The following is a 13,872-nucleotide window of genomic DNA, read 5'->3' as shown; positions in this document are numbered from 1 at the left end:
ACACACACACACACACACACACACACACGCTTGTGTCCCTTCCTTCCTATCTGAAGAGAATTCCTTTGTCAGTGCTCTGTTGAACTTCTCCAGAACTCAGTTTTTTTCAATCTATCCCCTCCCTATTTTGTATCATCCCTTTTACCATGAATCGTTCCCATCAGCATGAAATAACATCTAGTTTACTCATGTTAAGATATCGAAGTTTATTCCACACTAACAAATCTCAGACAAACCTAAATCTGTCTCCTTGTCGTTACCAAGCTATTTGTTTTCTGCCCTTTGCAGCCACATTTCTATAAGGACTGTCTATATTCCCAGTCTTCCCTTTCTTCTCTATTTTCAATTCCACCCATTGCCATCTAGCTTTCTTCATTTCTCATCTCAATGGCACATGCCAGTGTGTAATATGCAATTCATAAATATTAGTTGATGAATCAAACTTGCTTTGTGCCAATTCTCCACTATCTTTAGCTGACTTCATCTAAGACCTCATTGTTACTAAACCCTGTAAATATTCCTTATTTTTTATATAAATACATTTATTCACCACATATGACATTTCTGTCACCATGTCCTTTGATTTTCTCTCTCTCTTTTTTTTATCTATAATAGTTCTATTGAGATATAATTCACACACCATAAAATTCACCTTTTTCAAAATGTACAATTCTGTGGTTTTTGGTATGTTTACAGAGTTGTGAAACACTAACCACTATCTAATTCCATAGCATTTACATCACTTTAAAGAAATCTATATCCTATAGCAGTCACCCTCAATTCCCTTTCCCAACCCATTCCCTAGTAACCACTAATATATTTTCTACTTTTTTTTTTTTTTTAGCTATTCTGGACATTTTATGTGAGTGAAATCATTCAGTGTGGTCTTTGGAGACTGATTTCTTTCACATGGGATAATATTTTCAAGGTCCATTCATGTAACATGTACAAGAACATCATTTCTTTTTATGGTTTAATAATATTCCATTATATGGCTCTATTACATTTTGATGATACATTTATCTGTTGATAGATATTCACTTTTTAAAAAAAATTTAGGGCTATTATAATTAATGCTGTTATAAATATTTGTGTACAAGTTTTTAAATGGGATATGTTTTCGTTTTTCTTGGGTATATTACTAAGAGCAGAACTGCTGGGTCATGTAGTAAATCTATGCTTAACAGTTTGAGGAATGACCAAACTGATTTCCAAAACACTTGCACCATATAATATTCCCACTGGTCATATATAAGGGTCCAGTCTTTTTCCACATTGTTACCAAACTTATTATTATCTGTCTTTTTAAATTTTAGCCATCTAGTGAGTGTGAAATGGTATATCGTGGTTTTGATTTGCATTTTCCTCATGGCTGATGATGTCGACCATCTTTTATTGAGATTATTGGTCATTTATATATCTTCTTTGGAAATAAATATCTATTTAGCTCTTTTGCCCACTTTAAAATTGTGTTATTTGTCTTTTTACTGTTGAGTTTTAATAGCTCTTTTATATTCTAAATACAAGTGCATTATCAGAAATATGATTTGCAAATATTTTCTCCTGTGGATTGTCTTTTCATGTGCTTGATGGTGTCCTTGAAGCAAAAGGTTTTTAAACTTGATTAAGTTTTGCTTATCTATTTATTCTCTTTTCATTTATAGTTTTGATGTCACATGTCAGAAAATTTTGTCTAACTCAAAGTCATGCAGTTTAATACTGTGTTTACTTTTAAGAATTTTTGGTTTTCTCTCTAATACAGTCAAGCACTGCATAACAGCATTTCTGTCAACGACAGCCAGCACATACAAACAATGGTCCCATAAGATTATAATGGAGCTGAGTTTCTTGTAAGAAATAGAAGGATACCTAGTTCACAGGATTTTTTTTTCCACTGAGGGAGCAATATTTTTAGGGCTTGGGAACAGATTCCCTCTCAGTGACAACATCTCAATTTCGAGTGTACAGATGACATCCCAATCAGTCAGGCACTGATTTATTTCAGCACAGAGGAGCCTGTCCCCACAGCACTACATTCAGAGGGTGCAATAGCCCACCCATCTAGCTTGATGGTCTTGAGAGTACACTGCTGCGAATTCTTTTTTGAGCACCTTAAGTCCAGTAAAAGGACACACAGGTCCACAACAGTTACCTTATCAAATATTAAGTGCAGCTGGCATCTTAGTAAATGCTTTCCGTGGTAGTACGGAGCCAGCCTGTCCCTTGGGAAACATGATCAGGTTGTGACGATGTAAAGCATCAATAATTTTTATGTCAGAGGGAGCTCTTTATGTCAATAGAACCAAAAACAAATTTTCAATGTCAAAATATTGAATCCTCAGTTTTACACCTTCTCCATGTTAAACACCCTCTTATGACTACCACAAAGTTCCATAACCTGACCACTGCTCCAACATGCAATAGCCAAGAACACTTGCCGTGACAATCTACATGTTCCTTTCTCTCTCCATCTTAACTTCTTATTCTTACTGATCCTCAGGCCACCTCTCACTCCTTCCTGACAGTCACTATTATGGTGATCTCTGCCTTACCTACTCAGTTTATCCTTGAGATTTCCAATCAATCCAATGACATCCCTATTCATGGAGCAGCACTGATAGAATCAATGTTCTGTTTCTGACTTTTTGGGAAGGTCACAGGGGTAAGGCTTATGGGACAGTGTTTATAGAGTCTATATTAGTGTACAGTAATGTCCTAGGCCCTCATGTTCACTCACCACTAACTCACTCACTCACTCACCCAGAGCCCCTTCCAGTCCTGTATGCCCCATTCACAGTAAATGTCCTACATAGATGTACAATTTTTTACCTTTTATACCTTATTTTTACTGTACTTTTTAGATATGTTTAGACACAAAAATACTTACCATTGTGTTAGAATTACTTGCAGCATTCAGGACAGTAATATACTGTACAGACTTGAGGCCTAGAAGCAGTAGGCTATACCATATAGTCTAGGTGTGTAGTAGGTTTGTGTAAGTGCACTCTGTGATGTTTGCACAACTAAATCACCTAATGATGTATTTCTCAGAACATATCCCTAGTGTTAAGTGATGCATGACTGTATTTAAGCCTATAATTCAGTTTAGGTTATTTTTTTTCTGTATAGTGCAGTGAAGGGTCCAACTTCATTTTTCCCATGTAGATATCCAGTTTACCAAGTACAATTTGTTGAAAAGACTATTCTTTTCCTATTGGTTTGTCTGGGGAGTTTTATCAAATAACTGTAGACATAAGGATTTATTTATGGACACTCAATTCTATTCTGATCTATAGGCTTATTCTTATGCTTGTACCACATTGTATTGAATACTGTATCTTTATTGTAAGTTATGAAACTAAGAAATGGGATTTCTTTACTTTTTTCTTTTTTCAAGACTTTTTTAGCTATTCTGGCTCCCTTATATTTCCCTATATATTTTAAGATTAACTTTTTTTGGCAAAAAAAAAGGCAGCTGAGATTTTGATAGAGATGGCATTTATCTCTAGTTTGATAGAGATTGCATTTATCTATAGTTTGTGGTATTGCCATGTTAATAATATTAAGTCTTATAATTCAAGAACATGAGATATATTTGTTTTATTTAAGTCTTTAAATTTTTCAACAATGTTTTATAGTTTTAGGCAATGAGTCTTATGCAGTTTTTAAAATTTATTCCTACATGTTTTCTTTTTGATGCTATAGTAAATGAAAATTTTATTTTCTTATTGAACTGTTTATTGCTGGTATACAGAATACAATGGATTTTTACATATTAATTTTGTATCCTGTCACCTTTCTGAACTCACATTTTAGGGTGTGTGTGTGTGTGTGTGTGTGTGTGTGTGTGTGTGTGTATTCCTTTGGATTTCCTATATAATCATGTCATGTATAAATAGAGATAGTTTCATATTATTCTTTAGAATCCATATGATTTTTTTTCCCTTGACTATTCTGGTTAGACCTAACAGCAAAAGTAAAATGGAAATGGTGAGAATGGGCATCCTTGCCCTGTTCCTGAGCCTAAGATTTCAGTTTTTAAACATTAAGCATAATGTTAGCTGTGGGTTTTTCATAAATGCCTTTTGTCAGATTAAGGAAGTTCCCTTCCATATATAGTTTGTTGAATTGTTGTATTATGAAAGTGCGTTGGACTTTGCCAAGTTCTTTTTATATGTATATTGAGATGATCATGCAGTTTTTGTCCTTTATTGATATAGTACATTCTACCAATTGATTTTTAGATATTAAAAAATCCTTACATTTCTGGCATCTTTGAGTCAGGTCAAATAAAGACAAGCCCTGTAAATGGACTATTTCAGGGAGCTGCCAGGCAGATTAGATAGTAATAATTCTTTGGGATTGGGCTTTTAGGAGATCTCTAAACTCTGTCCCTGTTAGGCTGCTGGTTTTCACAGCTACTGTGATTATGAGGCGGTTGGTTTTCATGGCTACTGCTTGGGAAGAAGGAAATAGAAATAGAATGTGTTAAAAGGCCACAAAGCTGCTTATTGTTCCTACTGAAATTTAGCTGTTTTTCTTCAATGAACACTCTTCAGATTATTGTAAGCTTTTAGTTAATTTCTAAAATTACAAAGAGTTGATTTTCACAGTTTTTTCAGCATTCCCCTTGCTTTGATGGAGAAGTAGATTCTCAGAGGTCCTTACTTTGCCATTCTGGAAGTGATCTTTCCCCCAATTTCCTCTTATCTCTCTGGCTACTTATGAAAAACTACTATTTTTGTTTTGTTTATTGGAGGAAGTCTGTATTAGACTTTCTTTCTTGCTCTCTCATCTTGTATGACCTCCTCAGTTGTCCTGATCCATTGCTAGGGCTTCAGTTAGCATCTCTGTGCTGGCAACTCCATATTTATAATTTCAGCCCAATAGTCCTTCTAAACAACACACTCATACATCTAAGTATCTATCTATATCTGTTGGAGGACATATAGGCATCTCAAACTAAATATGCCCCAAACTAAATACATCATTAACATTTTGTCGTACCTCATTAGTGCCATTTCTATGTTACCTATCACCGTTAACAGCACTATCACATGCATAGCCAAGAAACCAGTGGTCATCCTTGGCACTTTTTTTCTAATTCATACAGCAGATCAAATGACCATTTTATGTGATTATCCAATTTTCCTGCTGCTGAACTATGTTTCTTCTCCTTTTTTGACTCCTTGTTGCTTGTACTGCTGAATCTGAGTGTCTTAATGGGGCCTGTAAAGAACTTTAAGTCTTGTAGTCTGTCACTCTCTTTAGCATCATCTCTCCCTATTCTGCCAGCCACCTTGAGTTTTCTTTCCCATACATACACTATGCTTTGTACATGCTATTCCAAGAGAAATCCCTGCAAGTGTTTATTACCACTTTTTTTTTATGCTACCACGAATTGGATTTTTTTGTTATTTGCAACCAGCAGATCCTAAATAGCATGCTAAACTTCACAGCATAGCTGCAGCGTCAGTAAACTTAATATATCTATTATTCTAATTTTACTCACCAATGTAGCCACATTCTTAGCTGACCTGGCCAGGCTGCTAATCACACGCAGTGTTGTCTGTGCTTTTCCAGCCTCTCATCTTGGTATGCCCCTGACAGATCTTACCAGCGAACCCTCTCGTCTCAGCTCATACTATGTTAGGAGGGTGCCTGCGCCTAGTATTTTAACCCCTGAAGAAACATTTTCTCTCTCACACGGAATAACACACTGTGATCTTAGGATCTGACAGGAATGTATTGCAACCCTATTTCTTCTTACTTTCTAGTTCTTGACCTCGAGATAGTTGTCTTACCTAGTAATCTCAGTTTCCTTTTAAAAATTTTATCTGTAAAAAGGGGTAAAATCAGTCCAAATTCAGGATTATCGGTAAGGTTAACTATGTGACTGGGATATAAAAAACCTAACCTGGGACCTTGTCAGCATTAGCCCCTCATAGATGTTGTCATTGTGATTGCCCAGCCCTCAGCCTCTACTCTGTGAACAGCTTTTATCCCTGTAATCTTTTGTTTCTTCATCTTAATCCTTCACTTCCTCTGACTGTTCCTTTTTGGTTCCGAGCAAACAGGCCACTTATATCTGGATCTGGCAGGTCCTGAAATCTCTGCTCGGCTTTGTCAGACAAGTTCGGACATGTACAGACATGTCCACGAGTTTCTCAGAAGGTTTACTTTGCCAAAGCCAGAACCACCACTCCCCCTCCCTTCCTACTGGGTCCTGTGTTCCAAGCTGTTGGACATAAGTTCGTGCTTTCGAAACTTCAGTATTTACACATAGTCTGTGCCTCTGATTTACCCAGTGTCCAGCTGCTGATACTTATCTTGAAATTTCTAAGTGCAAGACTGCAATCAAAGCGTCAGGGCACAGACATGAACAAATAAAGATGTTTGGGGACTGCCTGCTTTTCTCATGCGATTTGCACATTTTTCTTGGCTTGCGTAATCTGAGGTGGCTGGGACCATCGGCCCCTTCATTCCTTGGCCCAGTGGTACAACACATGGCAATGCTACAAATACAGGAGCTGGACATGCAGGAGGAGCCTCACCCCTGCTAGGAAAGCATCCACCTCTGTGCCTCCCAGACAGCGTTGACGCATTCAGACAAGCTGGACAAAGAACGTACAGTCTACATTCCCTGGCCTTTGAAGGGAGGATGTTGCAATGCAGAGGCAATTCAAGTGTTTGCCTAATTCATCAAAACATTCACATTTGCTAGTAATACAATGCATCTATGATGAGAAGGACCCAGGGGGAGCTCTGTGGATTAAGGGTAAAATGGCTCATGTCTCCTAATTTCTACCATTCGGCTAAGCTTTGAAGCTGCCTTTCTTTCATTCATGAACATGTTGCAGTGTGGTTTAAAATGTATGATTTTGGAACCAGATGGATCTATGGCTCAATCTTGCTAGTTGTGGGATCTTGGGTAATATAAGCTTTCTAAAGCCTCTGCTCTCATCTAGAAAGTAAGGTTAGTATAACTAAATTCTTAGAGCTTTTATGAGAATGCTTTGAGGTAATGTATAGTGCTTAGCAGGGTAAGAGACACAGTAAGTGCTATAAATGAACGTTTATCATTCATCTACTTTCTAACCGTCTACCATGTGCCAGCCACTCTTCTGGGCATTTAGCATTCCTTCCCAACTGGGAGTTGGCTGAACATTTGAATGGAAGTTGAGAGACTAGGCTAAGCATATTTTGAAAGAGGCAAAGAAAACTTGAGTTTAGTTCCAGTATTACCTCTGACTAATAATCTACATGGTCTCGGACAAGAGACATCTCTATAAACCTGTTTCTTTGGCTGTAAAGCTGAGTAATTATACTTATTCCAAAGAGTGAATAGGAAGGTCTAATAATTATTATCATTATAAAAGCAAGGATTAATATGGAGCTTAGTAGTTTCCTAGCACTTTCTAAGTATTTTACATTTACTGCTTTATTTAATCTTTACAACATCTCTAGGAATAATTATTATACAAATATTATAAATGAAGAAGGGATAGAGAAGTTAAATGATGTCTGTAATTAGAAATCAGAAACCAGCTAGTCTGGCTCCAGCGTCTTTTCTCTCAGTCATCCAACTGCGTATTTGGTGGATTATGAAACCCTGTATAAATATGGAGATTTATTATTACCACTCTGGAACATTCTACCTAAGGAACTTCATTTTGCTCTGATAATTGTAGGATCCAATATAATTATTTTTAAGGGAACTGAAGCCATTGCTCCACAATGCATTTTTCCCCAACATTTTATTGTGAACATTTTCAAACATACAGAAAAGTTAAAATATTTTTTACAGTCCACATCCCTCTCTGTATATATACATACCTACTATCTAGATTCTATAATTAAACTTTTACTGTACTGGCCTTATTTATCGAGCCATCTCTAGGCTTCCATCCTCTATCAATCCATCTTATTTCTGATGCATTTCAAAATGAGTTGAAGTTATCATCATACTTCACCCAAATATGCTAGTATGCATGTTATTAATGAGAATTTAATATACTTTGCCATTTTTTTCCCCAAAGTGCATTTTAGTTTCCATATTCGAGATGAAGATTTGGCAACTTCACAGAATAATTAAACTAACATCAAACAAACCATGAGATAGTCTACTTTCAATATTATCAATTTGTTATTGTTGTTTTCAATGTTGTTGGTTTTTGCACCTGATTTTTCAATACTAAAGGCCAGTCTGCTGTTCATCTGCCTTCTTCCCTGCTCAGACCTTCCATTTCATCCCAGACATAATGACTCCTGCTCAGTTTTTCCCAATCCCACCCTCACCCTCTTTTGCCCAAATCCAACCACAGTTTGCTCTTTGCCAGACCTCCATAGATCCAGTGACATTCCAGTGCTGCCACAGAGTTCCACATGGTATCCAAGTATCTGTCTGATCCAGCCAATTATTACAATAACACCTTATATTTAGTTGGTGCTGGTTCATTATTTCATTCAGTAAGTATTTATCAAGAGCCTATTTAACCAGGTTACTAGGACAGGGAGAGGCAGAGAGTGGGTAGGGGGCACCGAGTAACAAAAGAATTAAATCGACCAGTACACATTTATTATATAAGTTCTGTGTACACACCATTACTGTCAAGGAGTTTCTAGTCAAGTTGAAGGAAGAAAACAAATGCACAAAAAACAATTGGAGACCAGCTGTAGAAGAAGAAGCAAGCAAGACTTCTCTGCAATTGTGTAGATCTGTTCGTGTGCACATTTGCCAAAGAGATGTAGAATAAGGCTGCATGTGATTCAGTTGGAATTTTGTAGAGAAATGAGGCTGTAAATAAATACTGGATAGACCCAGGGCTATATACTAGTGGAAGGATAGGAGAGGGCTTTTTTTTTGAAAGGAGGAAAGGGTTATGTTGGGCAATTGTTAAAATGTCATAGAATTTGTGGAAGAATTGAACAACAAAGTCAAGGGCTTAGAGCTGGAAGGACTTACCCCAAGAGTAGTTTCTAAAAATTGTAAAGATGGCTATGTTGCAGAATGAAGACCTTTTGTAGGATTGTCGCAGCTGAAACTTTGGCAACATGCCACGTGCCCCAAAAGACAAAGGTGAGGATTGTCACAGACCCTGGCCCACGTTCAGCTTTGCATGTTAAGCATGTGCAGTGGCGATGAGTAAATATTAAAAAAAAAAAAAAAAAGGAAAAAATGCATCCTTTAGGTCAAAGTATTTTTTTAAAGTGCTCTCTTTTGACAGATGAAAACAAACAAAACAATAACAACAAAACAACATTTCACTAAGCCCAGGCACACAGATGGTGAGTAGAGCACAGCCTGGATTTTAGGCCCCACTCGCACTCATCTTCTCAGCCACGCTGTCATGTTTCCAAAGGACATTACTGAGAGAGGAGAGAAATGAGATCACCTTGCTATACCAGAAAGGAGTCATTAGGTCCCATCAAAGGAGCTATTCAGGGACCATCTCTCTGGGTGGCTGTGGACTTGAAAGAAGGCGTTAGCAAACCTCAGCGCCCTCTTCATCTCTAGGATTTCAGGGCTTAGACTCTATTCTGCTGTAACCTCAATCCCCCTTTGCATTACACTGCCCTTTGCATATAGACTGGGTTGAGACAGGGTTGACCCATTTTTCTTCTGTATAACAAAGAATCACAACTCCAAATCGCTATTTGTTAACTCTCTGAAGACCACAGGAGGTATCATACACAGGTTCACAAACAAGCCCATTCACTCTAGCTACTTTATGATGTCACCATGCTCTTTCTTACTTTCCCAGCTCTCCCTCTTTTATGTTGGATGATGATAAATCCATCTGGAGAGGGATGCTCAGCACATTCCAGGGTATTCGTGTATTAGGAACTCGTTCTTCCAGACAGTCCGTATTCCCAAGCGTCTTCAAAATGCTCAAGTTTGACTCTGTTCTATCTCTGAATGAGGAGGAGTTTGTTTCCTACCCATTCTGTGCTACGTTTTATCTCCTGAGTGTTAAGGATGCCCTGTTGTACTTTTGTGTTCTACAAAACTTTTAAATAAATAGCTCCTTCAATCCCTGGACCACACCAGACACATCATAGGCACCCAGTTGTTCTCACCATCCCCCTTTCTTCTTTCTCTGCAGCTTTCCCCCACTCCACCCCCTTCAAACTGGTACAAACTACACTTATAAATAAACATGTACCTGGCTAGCTCTCCAGACGTGTATGAATCCTAGTGTCAGCCTCAGTTTGGACTCATATTCTTACATAGTAAATCTATCACTAGTATTTGTAAAGTCCTCACAGGATGTCTAACTGAATTGAGTTCTTGGGCTATGTTTTAAATGGAAAATCAGTGGACCCTGCTGTGCAGAAGTGCAGTCAAATAAGGACAGATTTACTTTTAAAACATAGCTTTGACATTTTTTGTTTTAGAAAATATAACAGTCTCATTTTAAATAGATTTAAAAATTCAGACAAACAAACAAACAAAATAATAATGCTTAAAAACATCACCATCCAGATATCTGCTAATTTTTGATTTGCATCATTTCACTCCCATAATTTATTTAACTAGATTGAAAGTTCCAGAAATACAAGTTATTTCTGACATTTTGCTATTTTAAACCATGAACATTCTTGTAATATCTTTCAGGAGAGCCATGATTATTTCCTTAGAATAAGTGAATCACCATAAAACAATGTTCTTTAAAATTGCCATTAATTAGGAAAGAAGCACATTAGATGTTTCATTTGATTATAACTTTCCCTAGAAAATAACTTAAAATAAGTGTGATATAAAACTCTCTGAAGATTAAGCAGATTTTCCCCCTCAGCGGTGCTTTCTTTCCTGTGTAGATATCTATGTATGTAAAGGGGGTAAATGAAAGATGTAAAAAATCAAAATCGGTAAAACTCAAAAGATGGTGTGATATATGAGAAAATTCTTGATCTCCAGAATCACACCTATTTGAATTCAAATTCTGGAACCACCATTTACTCACTGAATAAGTGGAAACTCTTTTTTATACCTCCTTGAGACCCAATATCCTCATCTGTAATATGGAGACGATCATTACTTCCCTTTCTGAGTTGCAGTTAGGATTAAATAAAATACCAGGCCAGCTATTTTACTGAGCACATCTAGAACAGGGTCTAATGTGTATTCCATAAATGAAAGCTGTTTTTGTCTATATTCTTGTCATATTGGTGACTTCAGCTGTTCATTCTGAAACCTTGCAGAGAAAAGACATTGTGAGAAAGAACTGTCCTTCAAAATGTGAGGAATCATTTTTGTGGAGGAACAGGATTTCCTTAAGAAAGAACTAAAGTTACGGTTTAATAGACCCTGGTCAATAAAGTACCTTGACTCCACAAGCTAGAACTGTCCAGCAAATAATGAGATTCCTCATGAAGCACTATATGCATGAAATTTTTAAGAAGATGAAAGAACAGTTGTAGGAAAATTTGACTGGATAACATCACTTCTGGACTGTTTTTGATGCTTGACTTTCCTCTCTCAAGGCACCTCTCTTCTGCTTGTCAATAATAAGCATTTTCCTCTGGCTTATAAGACCATGTCTCTCGACAGTCTCCTTCTGTTGAGATATAGACGATATTGATATAGAAGCTTAGCCTTGAACGTTCATGTGCAATTATGAGAGACAATAAACCTCAACATTCCTTCTAAATATCAGTTGACTGGGAGTGCAAATATTCCAGTGTTCTATGAAAACTCTTTTTTACTAATATAATTTGCAGTTCCCAAATCCTTTGTTTGTCAGCAAATTACAGTAAGAATAAAATGACTTCTTTTATTCTGGTACCACTAAGGAAACCCAAGCATTGTCCCCTCTTTCTTCTTTTAACACATTGCCATCTTTAACAGTGAAGTTAGGTAAGTAGACAGCCCATTGGCTGAAAACTTAATGAGGCAAGAGAATTCACTGTTATCTTCCAAGTGAATTGGAGAGTTTAGCATTTTCTCCAAAATGGCTTACACATATCTATAGCATAAGTTCTATAGTAGAACATTGCAAGGGTTTACTTAGTCTTCTCAGCCAAAATACATACTAACAGATAAAGAGATGTAGCTCCAGTCCCTACTAAACCCTTGTTTACTAAGTGATTGTGAGGAGGTTGTTCTCTCTTCATCTCCAAGTATTGTGATTAAGAGTATAAGCTTTGAATCACACTGACCTTGGTCCAAATCCTGGCTCTGCCTCTCACTAGTTTTGTGACTTTGGATGATTTTCTTAACATTTCAAAGTCTAAATTTTTTCACCCCTAAAATGACCATCACAATAATTGTTCACTCCTCATAGAGGTGCCATGACCATAAATTGTAATACCATGATGTATTTTAACCAAGTGTCCAGCACATTGTAAGAGCTCATTAAATGTTTACTATTATAATAACTAGATAAATATGCCTTAGTCCTAGAGAAGATTTTTCAACTAATGTCCTCAATTCTACATCATTAGTTAAATTCTGGCGGCAACATTACTATTCTCCCAGTCATCAAGACAGAAATATTTATTCATTAAACAATAGGTCATTGGAATCCTATCATAAGTAGAGCACTGTGCAAATTCTTGGGAGATGGTGACACCAGGATGAATATGTTTCTTCCTCCCATTTTTCTTAGCATTTGCAGAGTCAACTTGGAGGCCTTCTTCTCTGATAACCCTCTCCCTGCCAACAAGTTACTAAATTCAACTAATTCTATTGCCTAAATATCTCTCCATTCTACTCCCTCACTCCATCTCATTCTCAAGAATGCCTCAGTTCTAGTTTTATCAACTCTTACCTGTATGACCACAGAAATATCTTCTCTATTTTCTTTGGTTCCAGCTTTACACTCCTGCCAGCTACTCTACACAGTCATTCACAAAGTGTCTTGCTCACATACAAACCCCATACTGCCCAGAACAAAACTGAAACTCCTTGGCCTTTCATCTGAAATCTTTTATCATATGACTCTGTTGACCTCTAACCTGATTTTTCGCCCCTTTCCTATATGGGTAAGCTCTGACCACATGAAGCAACTTAAAATGACCTGAATGTACAGTTGCTTTTCATATTTTGTGCTTCCATGCTTTTGCAAATGCAGTTTTCTTTTTTCAAAATGACCTTCCTCCTTGCCTACTGGGAAAACTCACTCTTCAATATTTATTTCAAAAGTCACCTCTACTGTGACTCATTCTCAGAGATTACATCACTTCATCTTCTGAGCTATCTCTATACCTTGAACCTATTATTCTTGATTTCTCTTAATTATCCCTTAGTTATCAGCTCAAATGTCACCTCTTTAGAGATAGTTCGTTGCCTATTTCCTTCCCCAAAAGAACCCCCAAAACATGAATTTTTACACCAAATTACTTCTCCTATGACTTCCTTCTATTTACAAATATAGTTTATTGAGTCTTATAAATAAGCTTTTGTAAAACAACCACATAATAATGTAACTATAAAGCAATTAACAATTTTATCATGCTAAAAATTAAGAAAAACATATTATGTATTCTTTTATCCAAAAAAGCAAAATCTTTACATCTCAAGGAAATACTGGGCTAAGAGCATGCTAAATATTTGAACTTTAAAATTTAAATTAAAAATTCCACATTTTATCCCTGTGTTAAGTCATATCGAGAGAAAGTTACATCCCTGGACTAAATTCATTGATCCCCCTAAAAAATTGTTGTTGTTGTTGTTGTTGTTGTTTCAAATTATGATTTAGCACTACTCTCTGTGTTCATACAGGCTGCTTCTATTATAAAAAAACAAATATCCATAGAACATCTTTTGGAATTTTGATCAAAGTGCTAATGAGAACATCTTCCAATGTATTGCTCAGTGTCTTTTGTGACAAGGTCATCTCACCAGTAAAATCCAGAACAAAATTATCT

The sequence above is a fragment of the Rousettus aegyptiacus genome, unplaced genomic scaffold, assembly GCF_014176215.1.
Source record: "Rousettus aegyptiacus isolate mRouAeg1 unplaced genomic scaffold, mRouAeg1.p scaffold_m13_p_3, whole genome shotgun sequence".
Lineage (NCBI taxonomy): Eukaryota > Metazoa > Chordata > Mammalia > Chiroptera > Pteropodidae > Rousettus > Rousettus aegyptiacus.
Note: the sequence above shows the minus strand (reverse complement) of the source record.